Source organism: Ranitomeya imitator, chromosome 2, assembly GCF_032444005.1.
Source record: "Ranitomeya imitator isolate aRanImi1 chromosome 2, aRanImi1.pri, whole genome shotgun sequence".
NCBI classification, from domain to species: Eukaryota; Metazoa; Chordata; class Amphibia; order Anura; family Dendrobatidae; genus Ranitomeya; species Ranitomeya imitator.
The window spans coordinates 329,124,301-329,147,121 of NC_091283.1; the positions used below are offsets into that span (position 1 = coordinate 329,124,301).

At 47.9% G+C, this 22,821-nt stretch overlaps 1 pseudogene; it reads right to left on the minus strand.

Moving 5' to 3' along the window:
• LOC138663571 (zinc finger protein 585A-like) overlaps nt 1-22,821 on the minus strand; it is a 170,333-nt pseudogene that overhangs the window by 50,533 nt on the left and 96,979 nt on the right.

Sequence of the window (22,821 nt, forward strand, 5' to 3'; positions counted from 1 at the left end):
CACTACTAAAGCAGGATGGCACCACTGAAGCTCTAAAAAAACTATAGGGAGAAAAATACTTTATCTAAAAAACTAATTAAAGCTGCCAAAAAGGAAACAGAGAAGCACATTGCTAAGGAGAGTAAAACTAATCCCAAACTGTTCTTCAACTATATCAATAGTAAAAGAATAAAAACTGAAAATGTAGGCCCCTTAAAAAATAGTGAGGAAAGAATGGTTGTAGATGACGAGGAAAAAGCTAACATATTAAACACCTTCTTCTCCACGGTATTCACGGTGGAAAATGAAATGCTAGGTGAAATCCCAAGAAACAATGAAAACCCTATATTAAGAGTCACCAATCTAACCCAAGAAGAGGTGCGAAACCGGCTAAATAAGATTAAAATAGATAAATCTCCAGGTCCGGATGGCATACACCCACGAGTACTAAGAGAACTAAGTAATGTAATAGATAAACCATTATTTCTTATTTTTAGTGACTCTATAGTGACAGGGTCTGTTCCGCAGGACTGGCGCATAGCAAATGTGGTGCCAATATTCAAAAAGGGCTCTAAAAGTGAACCTGGAAATTATAGGCCAGTAAGTCTAACCTCTATTGTTGGTAAAATATTTGAAGGGTTTCTGAGGGATGTTATTCTGGATTATCTCAATGAGAATAACTGTTTAACTCCATATCAGCATGGGTTTATGAGAAATCGCTCCTGTCAAACCAATCTAATCAGTTTTTATGAAGAGGTAAGCTATAGACTGGACCACGGTGAGTCATTGGACGTGGTATATCTCGATTTTTCCAAAGCGTTTGATACCGTGCCGCACAAGAGGTTGGTACACAAAATGAGAATGCTTGGTCTGGGGGAAAATGTGTGTAAATGGGTTAGTAACTGGCTTAGTGATAGAAAGCAGAGGGTGGTTATAAATGGTATAGTCTCTAACTGGGTCGCTGTGACCAGTGGGGTACCGCAGGGGTCAGTATTGGGACCTGTTCTCTTCAACATATTCATTAATGATCTGGTAGAAGGTTTACACAGTAAAATATCGATATTTGCAGATGATACAAAACTATGTAAAGCAGTTAATACAAGAGAAGATAGTATTCTGCTACAGATGGATCTGGATAAGTTGGAAACTTGGGCTGAAAGGTGGCAGATGAGGTTTAACAATGATAAATGTAAGGTTATACACATGGGAAGAGGGAATCAATATCACCATTACACACTGAACGGGAAACCACTGGGTAAATCTGACAGGGAGAAGGACTTGGGGATCCTAGTTAATGATAAACTTACCTGGAGCAGCCAGTGCCAGGCAGCAGCTGCCAAGGCAAACAGGATCATGGGGTGCATTAAAAGAGGTCTGGATACACATGATGAGAGCATTATACTGCCTCTGTACAAATCCCTAGTTAGACCGCACATGGAGTACTGTGTCCAGTTTTGGGCACCGGTGCTCAGGAAGGATATAATGGAACTAGAGAGAGTACAAAGGAGGGCAACAAAATTAATAAAGGGGATGGGAGAACTACAATACCCAGATAGATTAGCGAAATTAGGATTATTTAGTCTAGAAAAAAGACGACTGAGGGGCGATCTAATAACCATGTATAAGTATATAAGGGGACAATACAAATATCTCGCTGAGGATCTGTTTATACCAAGGAAGGTGACGGGCACAAGGGGGCATTCTTTGCGTCTGGAGGAGAGAAGGTTTTTCCACCAACATAGAAGAGGATTCTTTACTGTTAGGGCAGTGAGAATCTGGAATTGCTTGCCTGAGGAGGTGGTGATGGCGAACTCAGTCGAGGGGTTCAAGAGAGGCCTGGATGTCTTCCTGGAGCAGAACAATATTGTATCATACAATTATTAGGTTCTGTAGAAGGACGTAGATCTGGGGATTTATTATGATGGAATATAGGCTGAACTGGATGGACAAATGTCTTTTTTCGGCCTTACTAACTATGTTACTATGTTACTATGTATTTCTTTTTCAGGGAGAATTTAAAAACCAAAATAACCAAAAACAGACACTAGGCTTTCTGTGGCCCACTATTTGAGAGAGATGGCACACAGGACTGGCACAGAAGCACAAAGGCCAATATTAATCTCCCACTGTTTATTTCTTTTTCAGGGAGAATTTAAAAACCAAAATAACCAAAAACAGACACTAGGCTTTCTGTGGCCTACTATTTGAGAGAGATGGCACACAGGACTGGCACAGAAGCACAAAGGCCAATATTAATCTCCCACTGTTTATTTCTTTTTCAGGGAGAATTTAAAAACCAAAATAAAAAAAAACAACAAAAAAAAAAAACTAGGCTTTCTGTGGCCCACAATTTGAGAGAGATGGCACACACGACTGGCACAGAAGCACAAAGGCCAATATTAATCTCCCACTGTTTATTTTTTTTTCAGGGAGAATTTAAAAACCAAAATAACCAAAAACAGACACTAGGCTTTCTGTGGCCCACTATTTGAGAGAGATGGCACACAGGACTGGCACAGAAGCACAAAGGCCAATATTAATCTCCCACTGTTTATTTTTTTTTCAGGGAGAATTTAAAAACCAAAATAACCAAAAACAGACACTAGGCTTTCTGTGGCCCACTATTTGAGAGAGATGGCACACAGGACTGGCACAGAAGCACAAAGGCCAATATTAATCTCCCACTGTTTATTTCTTTTTCAGGGAGAATTTAAAAACCAAAATAACCAAAAACAGACACTAGGCTTTCTGTGGCCCACAATTTGAGAGAGATGGCACACACGACTGGCACAGAAGCACAAAGGCCAATATTAATCTCCCACTTTTTTTTGTTAGGGAGAATTGCCAAGAAATCAGGCCCAGTATTACACACTAGGCTTTCTGTGCCCCAAAATTGGAGAGAGATGGCACACACAGGACTGGCACTCTAGCAGAAATGCCAATCTTAATCTCCCACTACTTTTTTTGTTAGGGAGACTTGCCAAGAAATCAGGCCCAGTATTACACACTAGGCTTTCTGTGCCACAAAATTGGAGAGAGATGGCACACACAGGACAGGCACTCTAGCAGAAATGCCAATCTTAATCTCCCACTACTTTTTTTTGTTAGGGAGAATTGCCAAGAAATCAGGCCCAGTATTACACACTAGGCTTTCTGTGCCCCAAAATTGGAGAGAGATGGAACACACAGGACTGGCACTCTAGCAGAAATGCCAATCTTAATCTCCCACTATTTTTTTTTTTAGGGAGAATTAAAAAAAAAAAAAAAAAAAAAAAAAAGGATGATAGACACTAGGCTTTCTGTGCCCCACAATTGGAGGGAGATGGCACACAGGACTGGCACTCTAGCAGAAATGCCAAGATTAATCTCCAACTATTTTTTTTTTTCAGGGAGAATTAAAAAAAACAAACAGGGACTGTCCTACAATTACTATCTCCCTGCAGTTATCTCAGCAAGGTATGGCAGGCAGCAATAACAAGGAGTGGACTGCTGCACAAATTAAATGAAAAGTGTGGACAAACAAACAAGAAAGCTGTGCAGAAAGGAAGGAACAGCAGGATTTGTGCTTTGAAAAAAGCAGTTTGTTTGCACAGCGGCATACACACAGCAATGCAGCTATCAGGGAGCCTTCTAGGGCAGCCCAATGAGCTACAGCGCTGAGGAAAAAAAATGTAGCTTCCACTGTCCCTGCAAACAAAAGGTGGTGTTGGACAGTGGAAATCGCTACAGCACAAGTGGTTTGGGGGTTAATGGACCCTGCCTAACGCTATTTCTGCTTCTGACGAAGCGGCAGCAACCTCTCCCTATGCTCAGATCAGCAACAGTAAGATGGCGGTCGGCGGGAACGCACCTTCATAGCCCCTGTGACGCCGCAGACAGCAAGCCAATCACTGCAATGCCCTTCTGTAAGATGGTGGGGACCAGGACCTATGTCATCACGCTGCCCACACTCTGCGTCCACCTTCATTGGCTGAGAAATGGCGCTTTTAGCGTCATTGAAACGCGACTTTGGCCCGAAAGTCGCGTACCGCATGGCCGACCCCACACAGGGATCGGGTCGGGTTTCATGAAACCCGACTTTGCCAAAAGTCGGCGACTTTTGAAAATGAACGATCCGTTTCGCTCAACCCTACTCACCTGTCCTCGGCGTCCCGGCGCAACTCCTCAGCTGCAGCGTCCTCTTCTCAATGCTCGCTCCCGGCTTCTGCTACTCGTCGGGTGCGCACTTCTAACTTTTTTCTGGCACTTCCTTCTTGTCCTCTCTATCACCCTGGAAGAATCTCACCCGGAAGTTCGCTTTATTAATCGCTTACTTCCTCTCCCCTGTGCCTGATGATCATTTGTGATTTCAAGTGTTCTGGGCCGCACGTTCACCTTCTTGTCTTCCTTGCTTTCCTTAGATCCAGTCCTGTGTCTCCGCATGCCTGCCAGTCCTGTGTTTCGGCATACCTGCCAGTCCTGTGTCTCTGCATACCCGCCAGTCCTGTGTCTCTGCATACCCGCCAGTCCTGTGTCTCTGCATACCCGCCAGTCCTGTGTCTCTGCATATCCGCCACTCCTGTGTCCCTGCACGCCTGCCTGTTCCATGTCCTCTCTGTTCTCGCTAGTTCTGTGTTCCTGCCTAATCCGCCCGTACAGTGTCTCTTGCACTCTCGCTAGTCCGGAGTCTCTGTGGACTACTTTCTTGTCCATCTTTGTCTCCCAGCTGCTGTGGCGATAGTCCCCCACGGTCCTGCCCTAAACTCTCCCTGTATAGGGGACGGTCTATCTGGTCAGCTCGTTCGTGGGAGGTTCATCGTCACAGTCCAGTGGGTCCACTTCCTGTTTTTTCTTTAGTATCCTCGCAGTATCCTCACAGTATCATCAGGCCATGGACCCCGCTGGTGTCTCTGCTACTCAAAAGGAACTACTTTTTACGAGAGAACCAGACTAGGATCCTGTCCTTTCTCAAAAACAGGGAGTCTCGTCTGGCGGGCCTACAGTCTTCTGATCCTGGTAACGCCTCTCAGTTGGCCGCCCTTCAGCAGAAGCTTAGCCAACAGCGGGACACTCAGTCTCATATGCTGAATTACATGGCCTCTGTGGATAATCGGCTTCTTTCTCTCCAGAATGTCACCTCTGCTCCTATCCAGGTACCCGCTCCGCAACCCTCGCCCCGTCTGGCCCGGCCCCCTCAGTATGGTGGGGATCCTAAACTATGTCTGGGTTTCTTAACCAGTGTCAATTGCATTTTGAATTGTCACCATTACCATACCCTACCGATCGAGCCAAGGTAGCTTTTGTGGTTTCCCATTTGGACGGTGAGGCTTTGGCCTGGGTGAATCCTCTCTGGGAGCGAGACGATCCTTTGGTCTCCCAACTTAATCCCTTCTTAGATACCTTCCGCAAGGTATTTGATGAACCCGGTTGGTTGGTCTCTACTACGGTGTCCCTCTTCAACCTTCACCAGGGCACTCTTTCCATAGGTCAGTACGCAATCCGTTTTCAAACGTTGTCCTCAGACCTAGGTTGGAACAATGAGGCTTTGGTTGGAGCATTTTGGCGAGGTCTTTCGTCCTGGATAAAGGATGAGCTGGCAGGGCGAGACACGACCACTTCTTTGGATGATCTTATTTCCCTGGCCACCCGCATAGATTTGCGCTTCCAGGAGGGTTCCCACGAAGTGGTCAGAGAGAGGAGACCTCTTCATTTGTCCTCTGGTACGTGGTGTTTCCTTCTCCCAAACCGCTTCAGCCTCTTCTTCTTCTCCTCCTGAGCCCATGTAGGTAGATCGCCTCAAGTCCGCTGAACAGCGCCACAAGGAGAGACTTGCACAGGGTCTTTGCTTTTATTGCGGCAGTGCCTCTCATCTTCTGCATTCCTCTCCCCAGAAGCTCTGAAATGCCTCCACCTAGGACAGGTAAGAGAGGCCTCCCTAGGTAGCAATGATTCCTCTCCACCTCTGATTTTGTCTGTTTTATTGCACTTGGGTTCCAGTCGCTTCCCTCAGGAGGCTTATGTTGATTCAGGTGCGGCTGGGAATTTTGTTCAACTGGAGTTTCTTAGGAGACTTGGGATTCCTGTCAGGCCCTTGGAGACTCCTAGGCAAATAGCTTCTGTCGATGGTCAGCCATTGTGGGACTCCATCAACTTGGTCACTGAAGAAGTTGAACTTCAAATTGGAGCTCTTCATCAAGAGAAGTTGGCTTTTTATGTTCTGCCCTCTCTGTCTCATTCGTTTCTTTTAGGACTTCCCTGGCTAAGGAATCACGAGCCTACTCTGGACTGGCGTACTGGAGATGTTCTAAGTTGGGGACAATCTTGTCTGAATAGGTGCTTGCTTTCCATCAAGCCTGCAAGTTCCTCTTGGTCAGTTCCGGAACCAGCGAACCTACCTTCGACATATTTCTCTTTTTGGATGTATTTGACAAAGAGGAGGCGGAGATTCTACCACCGCATCGCTCATATGATTGTCCGATTGACCTTGTTCCTGGTTCTACTCCTCCCAGAGGTCGTATCTATCCTCTGTCTCCTGCCGAGACTCAAGCCATGTCAGAATATGTCCAAGAAAACTTGGCCAGAGGCTTTATTCAGAAGTCCTCATCTCCTGCAGGAGCTGTTTTTTTCTTTGTCAAGAAGAAGGATGGTTCCCTTCATCCCTGCATTGATTACCGTGGCCTCAATAATATCACAATTAAAAACAAGTATCCACTTCCTCTCATTCCTTAACTCTTCGATCATCTGCGAGGAGCACGAATCTTCACTAAACTGGATCTCAGAGGTGCCAATAATTTGATCCGTATCCAGAGACGAGTGAAAGACTGCCTTTAACACCAGAGATGGTCACTACGAGTATTTGGTAATGCCCTTCGGTTTATGCAATGCACCCGCAGTCTTCCAAGAATTGGTGAATCATGTTTTTTGGGATCTACTTTACACCTGTGTTGTGGTGTACTTGGACGATATTCTTGTGTTTTCTCCAGATCTGCCTTCTCATAGGAGAGATGTTTGGCAAGTGTAACAACCCTGCCGGCATCACTGCATGGCCTTCCATTCCCCACCTGCCTGTTACATCTACTCACTCACCCAGTGCCATGCTGTGAGATCTGTCTGCTGCCAGCTCCATGCCATGTGCTTCATGGCAGCTTGCTCTGTGTACACTTCCTGGCTGTGTGCATAGGGGGGCGGCGCCAGCCACTCCGGATTCTTATTGAGACTGTGTGCACCTCCCTTGGGTGTTCCTGGCCAATAGCCTTGAGGTCTCTGATATTTAAGGCATCCTCACCCATTGGAGGATGCCTGAGCAAACTATTCCCCTCAGTTAGCACTTGCTACTGAGCTGCCAGGTCGTGTCTGTTTCCTGTCTCAGAGGGCTGCAATACTGCAGGCCTTCATCTGTGTTCTGATTGTGTATCCGTGTCCGTTCCTGTCTGAACTCTGGTCTAAGTCCGTTCCTGTTCCTCCTTTGTCATTTGTCATTTCACACTCTGCTGTGTGTACCTCCGTCTTATCTTTCTGCTCTGTTCGCCACTGTCTGTGGTTCTGCTTCTCTCTGCTCAGTTCTACCACAACCTGTGATTCTGTGTCTCTCAGCTTTTCTCTCAGCTCTGCTCTCTGTAACTTTGCTCTGCACTCTGACCTTGCTTTACACTCTGTGGCTTTGCTCTCAGCTCTGCACTCTGATCTTGCTCTGCAATCTGTGGCTTTGCTCTGCGGCTCTGCTCTGCTCTCGCTCTGCGGCTCCGCTCCTTGCGGTTCTACCTGGCTCCGCTCCTTGCGGTCCTACGTCTTTTGCTCTTGGCGTTATCTCCTGCATTTCTGGCTCTTGCCTCCGCCTCCAGCGACTCCACTCTTGGCTCTGCCTCCAGCGACTCCGCTCTTGGTTCCACCTCCAGCGACTCCGCTCTTGGCTTCGCCTCCAGCGTGTCTGCTCTTGGCTCTGCCTCCTGCGTCTCCGCTCTTGGCTCTGCCTCTAGCGTCTCCGCTCTTGGCTCCGCCCCCTGCGGCTCCGTCCTTGACTCTGCCTTCTCCTTCTCTGCTCATAGCTCTGCCTTCTCCTTCTCTTCTCTTAGCTCCACCTCCTACTCCGTCTCCTGTGATTCAGCTTTGCTTCCACTCTTGCTCTATCTTCACTCTGCAACTTCCATACTGGTCTCTACCTATTTCTTTATATTCTCCAGTCTGAACAGGTTTTTACCTGTTTCCATACATAAATCTGCCTACACCTACTCCAGGTGGTCAACTCATTGTCTCTGATGATATGTATTATCACCTTGCTTATAAAGAACTCCTTCCGAAGCCTCCACCAAAATTCTATGGAGATCCAGAAGAGTGCATGGAGTTCCTGATGCATAGCCTGGTGTATATCGAAGAGAATGCGTCTGATTTCACCTCTGATCGGGCCAAAGTGGGATATCTGGTGTCCTACCTAGCAGGAGATGCATTGAGTTGGATTAACCCTCTCTGGGAAGCAAGGGATCCTATCCTCTCAAACCTTGAGGCCTTCCTGATGGTCTTCCTGAAAGCCTTCAAAGCGCCTAAGCCAGCTCCTCCTGCAAAGTCTTCCCTCACCAGATCCCAGAGGCGGTCCAGACGAGCGAATCCTCCAAAGAAACCGCCACGTCTGACCAAGCCCGTCCAAAATCCGCCTGTTCCTCTACCTGTCCCAGCAGCTACCCAAGCAAAACCCCAGAAGGCTGATAAAAGTGGGCTGGCAAAGCAGCAGCTCAAATCCAGCCGTAAGAAGGGAACGCTGTATCGCTGCGGTTGCAAGGAACATCCAGACGGTCTTTGCCCTGAAGATCTAAAACTCCAAAACCCTGGGCCGGCAGGAGAGGCTGCCCTAGGTGAGAGTATTTCCTCTCCATCAAAATCAAAGACTGTGTCTCTGTTTTCCGGGAGCTTTGGCGTGGTAAAGTCGCTGCCAGATGGTGTTGGGGTATGGTCTCCGTTCTACAGCTCCAGAACCCGGTGAGGGCGTTGTCTGAAGTTGGTCAAGCCCTACTCAAGAGTAGTCTAGTCCTTCAAGGACAATTACAGCTCCAGGTTGGAGCCTTATACTCGAAGAAGTTTGTCTTCCGTATGCTGTCTGTTATGCCCATGGGTCATTCTGAGCCTAGGACTCTATCACCTGCTCTGGTCAAGAGTTCTTGCAAAATGCTTCGTTTGAATTTACCCAGTCGTGAGAGGGGTCTGGTTCCCATGCGTCAAAGACAGTCAACTGTGTCTTCTTCTTCTGCTGGTCTGCTAGTCGTTGAGTCAAGGTGTGTTGACGTCACCCAAGATGAGGAAGCAGTGACTATTTCTCCACACGTCTCTTGTGACTATACCAGTAACCCGTTAGTCATCGAGTCAAGGAGTGCTGATGTTACCAAAGATGGGAGAGTGGTGACAATCTCTCCTGCAGTCTCTAATGACTATACCTGTAACACGTTCATGGAAATACCTCCGCCTCTTGGACGTTTTTTTCTGGATAATTGGCAGAAAATGGTTCTTATGTGGGTGCCTTCATCGTCTATATGGCCGGTTGGTGAAGAATCCATAACAGAAGTTTTTTCCTCTCAGTTTTTTTCTGATCCGGTGGAATTGTTGTTCTCCACCCTCTGTTCCAATGATTTTTCCTGTGTTCAGTGCTCTAGAACACCGCTGCTACCTGAAAGTTGGTCTCCGGATATCGGGCAGAAGATGTATCCTGTGAGTGTTCCTTTGGCTTCCATATGGCCGGCTGGTGAAGATATCGAGTTAGTAGCATCTAAGTCCCTGCTTCTTGTCTATCCTGAGGTAGTGGTCCAGTCTATTGAGGAAGCTAACCCCATTGGGTACAAAGAGACTTTGCTAGCTGAGATTTCTAATCAAGCTAACCCTGTTAGGCACAAAGAGACATTGTCTTCTCAGATTCCTGGTGACTAGGGTTGAGCGAAACGGATCGTTCATTTTCAAAAGTCGCCGACTTTTGGCACAGTCGGGTTTCATGAAACCCGACCCGATCCCTGTGTGGGGTCGGCCATGCGGTACGCGACTTTTGCGCCAAAGTCGCGTTTCAATGACGCGAAAAGCGCCATTTCTCAGCCAATGAAAGTGGACGCAGAGTGTGGGCAGCGTGATGACATAGGTCCTGGTCCCCACCATCTTACAGAAGGGCATTGCAGTGATTGGCTTGCTGTCTGCGGCGTCACAGAGGCTATAAAGGGGCGTTCCCGCCGACCGCCATCTTACTGCTGCTGATCGGAGCATAGGGAGAGGTTGCTGCCGCTTCATCAGAAGCAGGGATAGCTTTAGGCAGGATCCATTAACCCCCAAACCGCCTGTGCTGTAGCGATTTCCACTGTCCAACACCATCTTTTGTTTGCAGGGACAGTGGAAGCTACATTTTTTTTTCCTCAGCGCTGTAGCTCATTGGGCTGCCCTAAAGGCTCCCTGATAGCTGCATTGCTTTGTGTACGCCGCTGTGCAAACCAACTGCTTTTTTCAAAGCATAAATCCTGTTGTTCCTTCCTGTCTGCACAGCTATCTTTTTTGTTTGTCCACACTTTTGATTTAATTTGTGCAGCAGTCCACTCCTTCTTATTGCTGCCTGCCATACCTGGCTGAGATTACTGCAGGGAGATAGTAATTGTAACACAGTCCCTTTTTTTTTTTTTTTTTAAATTCTCCCTAAAAAAAAAGTTGTGGGACATTAAGATTGGCATTTCTGCTAGAGTGCCATTCCTGTGTGTGCCATCTCTCTCCAATTTTGGGGCACAAAAAGCTTTGTGTGTAATACTGGCCCTGATTTCTTGGCAATTCTCCCTAACCAAAAAAAGGAGTGGGGGATTAAGATTGGCATTTCTGCTAGAGTGCCAGTCCTGTGTGTGCCATCTCTCTCCAATTTTGGGGCACAGAAAGGCTAGTGCCTGTTTTTGGTTCTTAAATTCTCCCTTAAAAAAAAAAAACAGTGGGAGATTAATATTGGCGTTTGTGCTTGTGTGCCAGTCCTGTGTGTGCCATCTCTCTCAAATAGTGGGCCATAGAAATCCTATTTTTTTTTTGTTAATTTGGTTTATAAATTCTCCCTGACAAAAAAAAACAGTGGGAGATTAATATTGGCCTTTCTGCTTGTGTGCCAGTCCTGTGTGTGCCATCTCTCTCAAATAGTGGGCCATAGAAAGCCTAGTGTTTTTTTTTGTTAATTTGGTTTATAAATTCTCCCTGACAAAAAAAACAGTGGGAGATTAATATTGGCCTTTCTGCTTGTGTGCCAGTCCTGGGTGTGCCATCTCTCTCAAATAGTGGGCCATAGAAAGCCTAGTGTTTTTTTCTTGTTAATTTGGTTTATAAATTCTCCCTGATAAAAAAAACAGTGGGAGATTAATATTGGCCTTTCTGCTTGTGTGCCAGTCCTGGGTGTGCCATCTCTCTCAAATAGTGGGCCATAGAAAGCCTATTTTTTTAAATTTATTTATTTGGTTTATAAATTCTCCCCGACCAAAAAAAAAACAGTGGGAGATTAATATTGGCGTTTGTGCTTGTGTGCCAGTCCTGTGTGTGCCATCTCTCTCAAATAGTGGGCCATAGAATGCCTAGTGTTTTTTTTTGTTAATTTGGTTTATAAATTCTCCCTGATAAAAAAAAACAGTGGGAGATTAATATTGGCCTTTCTGCTTGTGGGCCAGTCCTGTGTGTGCCATCTCTCTCAAATAGTGGGCCACAGAAAGCCTAGTTTTTTTTTTTTTGTTAATTTGGTTTATAAATTCTCCCTGACAAAAAAAAAACAGTGGGAGATTAATATTGGCCTTTCTGCTTGTGTGCCAGTCCTGTGTGTGCCATCTCTCTCAAATAGTGGGCCATAGAAAGCCTAGTGTTTTTTTTTTTTATTATTTGGTTTATAAATTCTCCCTGACCAAAAAAAACAGTGGGAGATTAATATTGGCGTTTGTGCTTGTGTGCCAGTCCTTTGTGTGCCATCTTTCTCAAATAGTGGGCCATAGAAAGCCTAGTGTTTTTTTTTTGTTAATTTGGTTTATAAATTCTTCCTGACCAAAAAAAACAGTGGGAGATTAATATTGGCCTTTCTGCTTGTGTGCCAGTCCTGTGTGGGCCATCTCTCTCAAATAGTGGGCCACAGAAAGCCTAGTTTTTTTTTTGTCAATTTGGTTTATAAATTCTCCCTGACCAAAAAAAAAGTAGGAGATTAATATTGGCGTTTGTGCTTGTGTGCCAGTCCTGTGTGTGCCATCTCTCTCAAATAGTGGGCCACAGAAAGCCTAGTGTCTGTTTTTTTTTTTTTTGGGGGGGGGGTTTAAATTCTCCCTGAAAAAAAAATAAACAGTGGGAGTTTAATATTGGCATTTGTGCTTGAGTGACAGTCCTGCGTGTGTGGCATCTCTCTCATTTGGTGCCACAGAAAACCGAGTGTGTAATATTGTGCCTGATTTTCCTGGCGGTCTCACCCACCTATAAAGGGATATCTAAATCCTACAGAAGTTAGAGTTCACCTTGTAAGTTGTTTGACTGTAATAAATACCGTTACTTTGGTTACGTTTTTAAAACAATGAGGAAGTCTGGTGGAAGAGGTTGTGGCCGTGGGCGTTCATTGCCAGCTGGTAATGATGGTAGTGGTGGTGGAGCATCAGGTGGTCGTGGGAAAAACAATGTAGCACCTAAGTCTCGAGCTGTGGAGCCTGGTTCGTCGTCTGGCTACACAAGGCCTCGAACGCTCCCTTTTCTGGGAGTAGGAAAACCGCTTTTAAAGCCGGAGCAGCAAGAGAAAGTTTTGGCTTACCTTGCTGACTCAGCCTCTAGCTCTTTTGCCTCCTCTTCTGAAACTGGTAAATGTAAAAGCAACGCGTCGTTAGTGGATGTTCACGGTCAGGGACAAGTCGCTTCCTTGTCCTCTTCAGCAAAAACAACAACAGAGAAGGATGCGGCAGGCGACACAACGGGTTACTCCATGGAGCTCTTTACACATACCGTCCCTGGCTTAGAAAGTGAAACAGTTAACAGGCCATGCCCATTACAAGTTGAATCGGACATGGAGTGCACTGATGCACAGCCACAGCCAGATTACTATGCTGTTCCTTTGACTCAGACCACAACATTGCCCTCGCAGTGTACTGATCCAGAATCAGACCCTGATGAGACTATGGTGCCCCGTCACGAACGCTATACCACCGACTTACACGGTGACACAGACGAAGTTGCACACGAGATAGAAGAGGAGGTTATAGATGACCCAGTTGTTGACCCCGATTGGCAGCCATTGGGGGAACAGGGTGCAGGCGGCAGTAGTTCTGAAGCGGAGGAGGAGGGGCCGCAGCAGGCATCAACATCGCAACAGGTTCCATCTGCCGGGCCCGTATCTGGCCCAAAACGCGTGGCAAAACCAAAAGCTGTTGGAGGACAGCGTGGCCATCCGGTTAAAGCTCAGTCTGCAATGCCTGAAAAGGTATCCGATGCTAGAAAGAGTGCAGTCTGGCATTTTTTTAAACAACATCCAATTGATCAGCGCAAAGTCATCTGTCAAAAATGTTCAACTACCTTAAGCAGAGGTCAGAATCTGACAACTCTAAATACAAGTTGCATGCATAGACATTTAACCACCATGCATTTGCAAGCCTGGACTAACTACCAAATGTCCCTTAAGGTTGTTGCACCCTCGGCCAATGAAGCTAGTCAGCAACGCTACATCCCTTCCGTCACTGTAAGGCCACCATTTTCCGCACCACCTGCAGTATCTGTGCAGGTTTCGTTGCCAGGCCAAAGCAGTCAGGGTCAGGGAATCACCAGTTTTGTAGGTGGAAACACTGCATGTAGGGCACCGGCAAGAATACCGTCTCCAACCGTCTCTCAGTCTGCCATGTCCACCGGCACCCCCGCTAGTTCCACGATCTCCAGCTCTCCAGTCCAGCTCACCCTACATGAGACTCTCGTTAGAAAAAGGAAGTACTTAGCCTCGCATCCGCGTACACAGGGTTTGAACGCCCACATAGCTAGACTAATCTCGTAAGAGATGATGCCCTACCGGTTAGTTGAAAGCGAAGCTTTCAAAGCCCTGATGGACTACGCTGTACCACGCTTCGAGCTACCCAGTCAACACTTCTTTTCGAGAAAAGCCATCCCAGCCCTCCACCAGCATGTTAAAGAGCGCATCGTCCATGCACTCAGGCAATCTGTGAGTACAAAGGTGCACCTGACAACAGATGCATGGACCAGTAGGCATGGCCAGGGACGTTATGTGTCCATCACGGCACACTGGGTGAATGTGGTGGATGCAGGGTCCACAGGGGACAGCAATTTTGGGACAGTTCTGCCTATCCCACGGTCTAGGAAACAGTTGGCTGTAGCCGTTCGCACCCCCTCCTCCTCCTCCTCCTGCAGAAGCGAGAGCTCGTCCACAGACCGCAGTCGCTCAACCACTCCATCCGCAGCTGGCACTGTTGCACACCAGGTGTCCCATTATGGGGCAGCTACTGGCAAGCGTCAGCAGGCTGTATTGGCTATGAAGTGTTTGGGCGACAACAGACACACCGCGGAAGTTCTGTCTGAGTTCTTGCAGAAACACAGTCGTGGCTGGGCACTGTAGATCTTGAGGCAGGCAAGGTAGTGAGTGATAATGGAAGGAATTTCATGGCTGCCATCTCCCTTTCCCAACTGAAACACATTCCTTGCCTGGCTCACACCTTAAACCTGGTGGTGCAGTGCTTCCTGAAAAGTTATCCGGGGTTATCCGACCTGATCCTCAAAGTGCGCGGACTTTGCTCGCATATCCGCCGTTCGACCGTACACTCCAGCCGTTTGCAGACCTATCAGCGGTCTTTGAACCTTCCCCAGCATCGCCTAATCATCGACGTTGCAACAAGGTGGAACTCAACACTGCACATGCTTCAGAGACTGTGCGAACAGAGGCGTGCTGTTATGTTTTTGTGGGAGGATACACATACACGGGCAGGCAGTAGGATGGCAGACATGGAGTTGTCAGGTGTGCAGTGGTCGAAGGTACAAGACATGTGTCACGTCCTTCAGTGTTTTGAGGAATGTACACGGCTGGTTAGTGCAGACAACGCCATAATAACCATGAGCATCCCCCTAATGCGTCTGCTGATGCAAAGTTTGACGCACATAAAGGAGCAGGCGTCTGCAGCAGAGGAAGAGGAAAGCCTTGATGACAGTCAGCCATTGTCTGGTCAGGGCAGTGTACAGGACGAGGTAGCGGGCGAACAGGAGGAGGACGAGGAGGATGATGGGGATGAGAGTTTTTTTTAATGATGAAGCTTCTCCGGGGCCAATAGCAACTGGTGGCGTTGCAAGGCCGGGTTCAGGTTTTTTTTAGGGATACAAGTGACGTAGATGTGCCTGAAACTGACCCTCAACCCAGCACAACCGCAGATTTGACAACTGGAACTTTGGCCCACATGGCGGATTATGCCTTATATATCCTCAAAAGGGACACACGCATTTCTAAAATGATGAACGATGACGATTACTGGTTGGCCTGCCTCCTTGATCCTCGCTATAAAGGCAAATTGCAAAATATTATGCCACATGAGAACCTGGAACAAATATTAGCAACCAAACAATCAACTCTTGTTGACCGTTTGATTCAGGCATTCCCAGCACACAGCACCGGTGATCGTTATCACACGAGCTGCAGGGGGCAGCAGGCCAGAGGTGTTAGAGGTGCACAAATCAGAAGTGGCGTTGGACAGAGGGGTTTTCTGACCAGGTTGTGGAGTGATTTTGCTATGACCGCAGACAGGACAGGCACTGCAGCATCAATTCAAAGTGACAGGAGACAACATTTGTCCAGTATGGTTACTAACTATTTTTCATCCCTTATCGATGTTCTCCCTCAACCGTCATTCCCATTTGATTACTGGGCATCCAAATTAGTCACCTGGCCAGAATTGGCAGAATATGCATTGCAGGAGCTAGCTTGCCCAGCAGCTAGTGTGCTATCAGAAAGAGTATTCAGTGCTGCAGGTTCAATATTAACCGAAAAAAGGACTCGTCTGGCTACCCAAAATGTTGATGATCTAACCTTCATTAAAATGAACCACAACTGGATTTCGAATTCTTTTGCCCCACCTTTCCCGGCTGACACCTAGCCTTCCTATGAAAAGGTCTTGCTTGTGGAGTGCTCTGACTGACTTTTCCAATCTCGTAATTTGCAGCAGCTGTTTGTCCAGCATACGACATGTTTACACCTCCCTAAATGGCCAAACTCCCCCCACGGGGCCGTGGTCTCGCCACTTGGCGCAAGCACCCGTGAGAGTGCAGTTTGTCTGAAGAGGTGGGTGTGCCCGCTTTTGGTCGACAGCACTGCCACTGGGTCCCTCATAATACAATAAAGTGTCTCTGGCGGTGGTGGTGCGCACCCAACGTCAGACACACCGTTGTAACATGAGGGGCCCTGGGCCTGTACCGCTGGCCACAAGAGAGTCCCCCCCTAGCTCAAACATTGCTCTACCACTTGAAAAATTATCTCTCACAGTTCCACCAATGTTTAGTCTATGCGCTGACATCCTTCAATGCCTGGCACTGACAATACCATTGTGTTGACATGTATGATGGTACTTAAAATAGTCAGGGGCAGTGTCCTATATTTACACCAGTAAATACTTAGCGCAAAATTACTAGGTCTGAAACTCAGCAGAGGAGCCCACCCCTGTACCTAAGTATGCCACCCTTTTGTGTTTTGGTTTTGTTGTAATGCGAGACATTAACATATATTTATTTTTGGGGAGTACTAAATGTCAGTCACTCATTACAATCGGCCTCCGCTGACAACACCAATGCTGCCTGTGTACCCCTGCAAGAGAATTCCAAGTGCCTACAGCCTACTTTTGTTATGTTAGGCCTACTAAGCCTGTCTGCGATCCCTCCTTCCACTATTCCTCCACTGACCAGACCATTGCTGCCCGTGTACCCCTGGAACCAATTTTAAAGTGCCTACAGCACTTTTGTTATGTTAGGCCTACTAAGCCTGCCTGCGGTCCCTCCTTCCATGTTGTGAATTCTGTGGCAGAGCTCCCTCCTGTGGTCACAAGTGGTACTTCGGCTGATTCTCTCTTTGAGCTTCCGTTGGTGGAGGAGAGTGGTACTGCGGCTTCTGAGTTTCCTTCTTCAGGTGATGTGGTGAAGTCGTTAGGTGCTGCTCTATTTAACTCCACCTAGTGCTTTGATCCTGGCCTCCAGTCTATGTTCTAGTATTGGACTTGTTTCCTCCTGGATTGTTCCTGTGGCCTGCTGCTCTGCATAGCTAAGTTCCGCTTTTGTTATTTTGTTTGCTGTTTTTTTCTGTCCAGCTTGCTTATTTGTTTTTTCTTGCTTGCTGGAAGCTCTGGGACGCAGAGGGTGTACCTCCGTGCCATTAGTCGGTACGGAGGGTCTTTTTGCCCCCTTTGCGTGGTTGTTTGTGGGGTTTTGTGTTGACCGCAAAGTTACCTTTCCTATCCTCGCTCTGTTCAGAAGGTCGGGCCTCACTTTGCTAAATCTATTTCATCTCTACGTTTGTCTTTTCATCTTAACTCACAGTCATTATATGTGGGTGCTGCTTTTTCCTTTGGGGTGTTTCTCTGAGGCAAGGTAGGCTTTTTTTCTATCTTCAGGCTAGCTAGTTTCTCAGGCTGTGCCGAGTTGCATAGGGAGCGTTAGGCGCAATCCACGGCTGCCTCTAGTGTGGTTGGAGAGGATTAGGGATTGCGGTCAGCAGAGTTCCCACGTCTCAGAGCTCGTTCTATGTTTTTGGGTTATTGTCAGGTCACTGTATGTGCTCTGACTTCTATGTCCATTGTGGTACTGAATTACCTTATCATAACACTTCCACTAGTCCTCCACTGACCAGACCACTGCTGCCCGTGTACCCCTGGAACCAATTTTAAAGTGCCTACAGCACACTTTTGTTATGTTAGGCCTACTAAGCCTGCCTGCAGTCCCTCCTTCCACTAGTCCTCCACTGACCAGACCACTGCTGCCCGTGTACCCCTGGAACCAATTTTAAAGTGCCTACAGCACACTTTTGTTATGTTAGGCCTACTAAGCCTGCCTGCGGTCCCTCCTTCCACTAGTCCTCCACTGACCAGACCACTGCTGCCCGTGTACCCCTGGAACCTAATTTAAATTGCATAGAGCATCCTTTTTTTAATAGTAGGCGTACAAAGTCTGTCTGCGGTCCATAATTGAAATTTTCCTCCATTAAACAGACCAATGCTGCCTGTGTACCCCTGTAACCTTTTTTAAACTGCATTGAACCAAATTTTTGGTTTAAGGCCTTCTACCTGTGTCTGTCTGCGCCACTCAATACAGCTGTCCTCCTTTTAAAAAAGCTGAGCGTCAATAGTCTGGTTTTCAGCCTATAGGAATTTGAAAAATGCATTGGGGCTACTACTTCGGTATGGCCTACTAACGGTGTCTGCCGCTCCAAGGTGTTCCCCAGGTTTCCTCTCCATAGCTTCGATCTTCTAGCTCTCGTTTAGTAGTTGTTGGAAACAACACTGCATTAGGCCTACAAGTTGGGTCTGGGTTGTAGAGACGGTGTCTTCCACTCCAAGGTGTTCCCCAGGTTTCCTCTCCATAGCTTCGAGCTTCTAGCTCTCGTTTAGTAGTTGTTGGAAACAACACTGCATTAGGCCTGCAAGTTGGGTCTGGGTTGTAGAGACGGTGTCTTCCGCTCCAAGGTATTCTCCAGGTTGCCACATAATCGAAGCTGCATAGAGGCTATTTTGTAACTTTACACCTACAAAGTCTTTCTGTGGTCCCTCCTTCCAATTGTCCTCCACTGAGCACACCAATGCAGACCGTGTACCCATGTAACCTTTTTTAAACCTGCGTCGAGCCAACTTTGTGGTTTAAGGCCTACTTGTAGTGTCTGGCTGCGCCACTCAATACAGCTGTCCTCTTTACAAAAAATGACCGACAATTGTCTGTTTTTCAGCCTATGGGAATTTTAAAACTGCAGTGGGCCTACTAGTTGGGTTGGGGCCTTCTATCTGTGTCTGCCGCTCCTTGCTATTCTCCTACAGTGAACAAAGCTGTGCCGCCTGTTTACTACTGTTGCCAATTTTGAACTGCATTTAGACTACTTAATGATTTGGGCCTACTCTCTGTGTCAGCCTCTCATTCCAGTTGTCCTCCACTGAACAAAGCAATGCCCCCTGGTTAGTCATGTTACCAATTTTGAACTGCATTTAGCCCACTTTATTCTTTGGGCCCATATCTGTTTCCCCCTCATCCTGCCCATTGCCCAGCCAGTGATAGATGAGTCTGCTGGTACATTAACCCATAACGCAACATTCCCCGTGCACACTACACTGCAAGATTGTGACCCTGCTGAAAGTCAAGTCCCCCTTCCCGCATACCATACCACCTTACACGGGGACAAAGAGGAAGGTGCAGATGAAGGTGCAGGTTCCTTCATCAGGTGGGGGAGGAATACTCATTGGCGATGTCACTGGCACAGGGCCCCTCATAGTACGCAAAAGTGTTGCTGCCGGTGGGAGGCGCCCCCGCTGTGCAAACACACCGCTGTACTTTAAGGGGCCCTGTGCCAGTGCCAATGCCAACGAGTGGGCCCCCCTGCTTGCTCAGGATCACAGCACTTGCAAAGTTGAAATACTTACCTCTCCCTGCTCCACTGCCCTGACGTGGTCCAGATTTCCTGGGCCCACTAATTACTTGAACCAGCCCTACCCCCCACAACTTTAGCCAAATGACCCCCAATTTCCAATGCCTTACTATTACTGTAAGGGAAATTAAGATTGACAAGCTTCATTAAGAAGAATGGATGTTTTTGCCATTAAAATGGGCACTCTAGTTGTTTTCCTGGCCCCCACTCACGAAACCCGACTCGCCTCTAAAAAAGTCAAGGTCGCTCAACCCTACTGGTGACCCGTTGGCCTTATCCTACTTTGAAGATGTTTTGACTTGGACTGTGAGTGGTTTCTTTCTTCTTCTATGGATCATTTTGGCAGGTTTGAAGAAGAGGGGGCGTAAAGGAGGGGGTACTGTAACAACCCTGCCGGCATCACTGCATGGCCTTCCATTCCCCACCTGCCTATTACATCTACTCACTCACCCAGTACCATGCTGTGAGATCTGTCTGCTGCCGGCTCCATGCCATGTGCTTCATGGCGGCTTGCTCTGTGTACACTTCCTGGCTGTGTGCATAGGGGGGCGGGGCCAGCCACTCCGGATTCTTATTGAGACTGTGTGCACCTCCCTTGGGTGTTCCTGGCCAATAGCCTTGAGGTCTCTGATATTTAAGGCATCCTCAACCATTGGAGGATGCCTGAGCAAACTATTCCCCTCAGTTAGCACTTGCTACTGAGGTCGTGTCTGTTTCCTGTCTCAGAGGGCTGCAATACTGTAGGCCTTCATCTGTGTTCTGTTTGTGTATCAGTGTCCGTTCCTGTCTGAACTCTGGTCTAAGTCCGTTCCTGTGTCATTTCCCACTCTGCTGTGTGTACCTCCGTCTTTTCTTTCTGCTCTGTTCGCCACTGTCTGTGGTTCTGTTTCTCTCTGCCCAGTTCTACCACAACCTGTGGTTCTGTGTCTCTCAGCTTTTCTCTCAGCTCTGCTCTCTGTAACTTTGCTCTGCACTCTGACCTTGCTTTACACTCTGTGGTTTTGCTCTCAGCTCTGTACTCTGACCTTGCTCTGCACTCTGTGGCTTTGCTCTGCGGCTCTGCTCTCGCTCTGCGGCTCCGCTCCTTGCAGTTCTACCTGGCTCCGTTCCTTGCGGTTCTACGTCTTTTGCTCTTGGCGTTATCTCCTGCGGTTCTGGCTTTTAGCTCCGCCTCCAGCGACTCCGCTGTTGGCTCTGCCTCCAGCGACTCCGCTCTTGGCTCCGCCTCCAGCGTGTCCGCTCTTGGCTCCGCCTCCAGCATCTCTACTCTTGGCTCCGCCTCCTGCGTCTCTGCTCTTGGCTCCACCTCCTGCATCTCCGCTCTTGGCTCTGCCTTCTGCATCTCCGCTCTTGGCTCTGCCTCCTGCATCTCCGCTTTTGGCTCCGCCCCCTGCGGCTCCGTCCTTGGCTCTGCCTTCTCCTTCTCTGCTCATAGCTCTGCCTTCTCCTTCTCTTCTCTTAGCTCCACCTCCTACTCTTACTCCGCCTCCTGTGATTCAGCTTTGCTTCCACTCTTGCTCTATCTTCACTCTGCAACTTCCATACTGGTCTCTACCTATTTCTTTATATTCTCCAGTCTGAACAGGTTCTTACCTGTTTCCATACATCCATCTGAATGCCAGTTCCTACCAAAGTATCAGTCCTGTCTGCCAGTGCCAGCCGTGCCCGCCTGTCTGCCTGAGTGCCAGCCGTGCCCGTCTGCCTGCCTGTATCTCCGTCAAGCCAGTCTGCTCGTCAGGGCCTCTGCCATACCGTCTGTCAGCCGCTGTCACAGCCGTGCCTGCCCGTGTCTTGTCCCCGGTGGGATTAGCATCCACAGTCGACTCCCCCCTGGAGTGGTACCTGGTAGCTTCCTATTGCATAAGTCTGACCTCACCATCAGAGGCTCCAGTGAACACCTAGGAAGCTACTTAGTTACGCCCCTTCTAGGGAAGTTCGGTCTGTGGTCCAGCGGGCCACACCCCCAGGCGCCCACGCCAACCAGTCTCGGCGCGAGCATTACAGCAAGTACTCCTGCGTCTAAGAGAGAATCGTCTGTACGCAAAACTTGAGAAGTGCGCCTTTGAACAGTCGTCTCTGCCTTTCGTGGGGTTCGTCATCTCCGATGCTGGTTTACGTATGGATCCGGAGAAGGTTTCTGCCGTGCTCAACTGGCCGCGTCCGTCTGGCGTAAAAGGCAAATCAGCGATTTCTTGGTTTTGCAAATTACTACCGGCAGTTTATTCCTCATTTTTCTTCCTTGTCTGCTCCCATCTCCGCATTAATACGAAAAGGAGCTAACCCTCACCATTGGCCAGCAGAGGTCGAAGCAGCTTTCCAGTCTCTCAAGCAAGCATTTGCTTCCGCTCCTATACTCCAGCGCCCTGAAGCTAATAAACCTTTCGTCCTTGAAGTTGATGCCTCTGCTATCGGAGCCGGAGCTGTACTTTCTCAGAGGTCCTCTTCTGGTCGTCTTGCTCCCTGTGGCTTCTTCTCCAAGATCTTCTCATCTTCTGAAAAGAACTATTCTATCGGTGACAGAGAACTTTTAGCCATCAGATTGGCACTGGAGGAGTGGAGGTATCTGTTGGAGGGAGCTTTACATCCTTTTGTAATCTATACGGATCATAAGAATTTGGCATACATCTGTTCTGCGCACAGACTAAATCCCCGGCAGGCCTTGTTCTTCGCTCGGTTCAACTTTGCTTCCAGTCTGGTAATAAAAACTTCAAGGCCGACGCTCTTTCCAGGTCTTTCTTGTCAGAGGATATTGAGGAGGAGGCCTTGCACATCATCGATGCTGCAAAGATTGTCACTGTTGCTCCGGTCTCTCTGACCTCTTTACCTCCGGGTAAGACTTTTGTTTCTGAGAGGAGCAAGAAACGCATTTTACTTTGGAGTCATGCTTCCATACTGGCGGGAAATGTCGGCTTCAAAAAGACCCTCAGTCTGATCTCTCGCTACTACTGGTGGCCGACTCTTTCAAAGGATGTCCGAAGTTTTGTCGCCTCTTGTCCTTCCTGTGCTAAGAATAAAGTTCTGAGGCAGTTACCTTCTGGTCATTTACATCCTCTTCCGGTGCCTACTACTCCGTGGCAACATATTGCAATGGATTTTATTACGGACCTACCTCGTTCTTCTGGTTGCACCGTCGTCCTTGTGGTCATGGACCGTATTTCTAAAATGGCTAATTTCATTGCTCTACCTGGTTTAGGCTACTTTCACACTAGCGTTTTTTGCAATACGTCGCAATGCGTCATTTATGGCAAAAAACGCATCCTGCA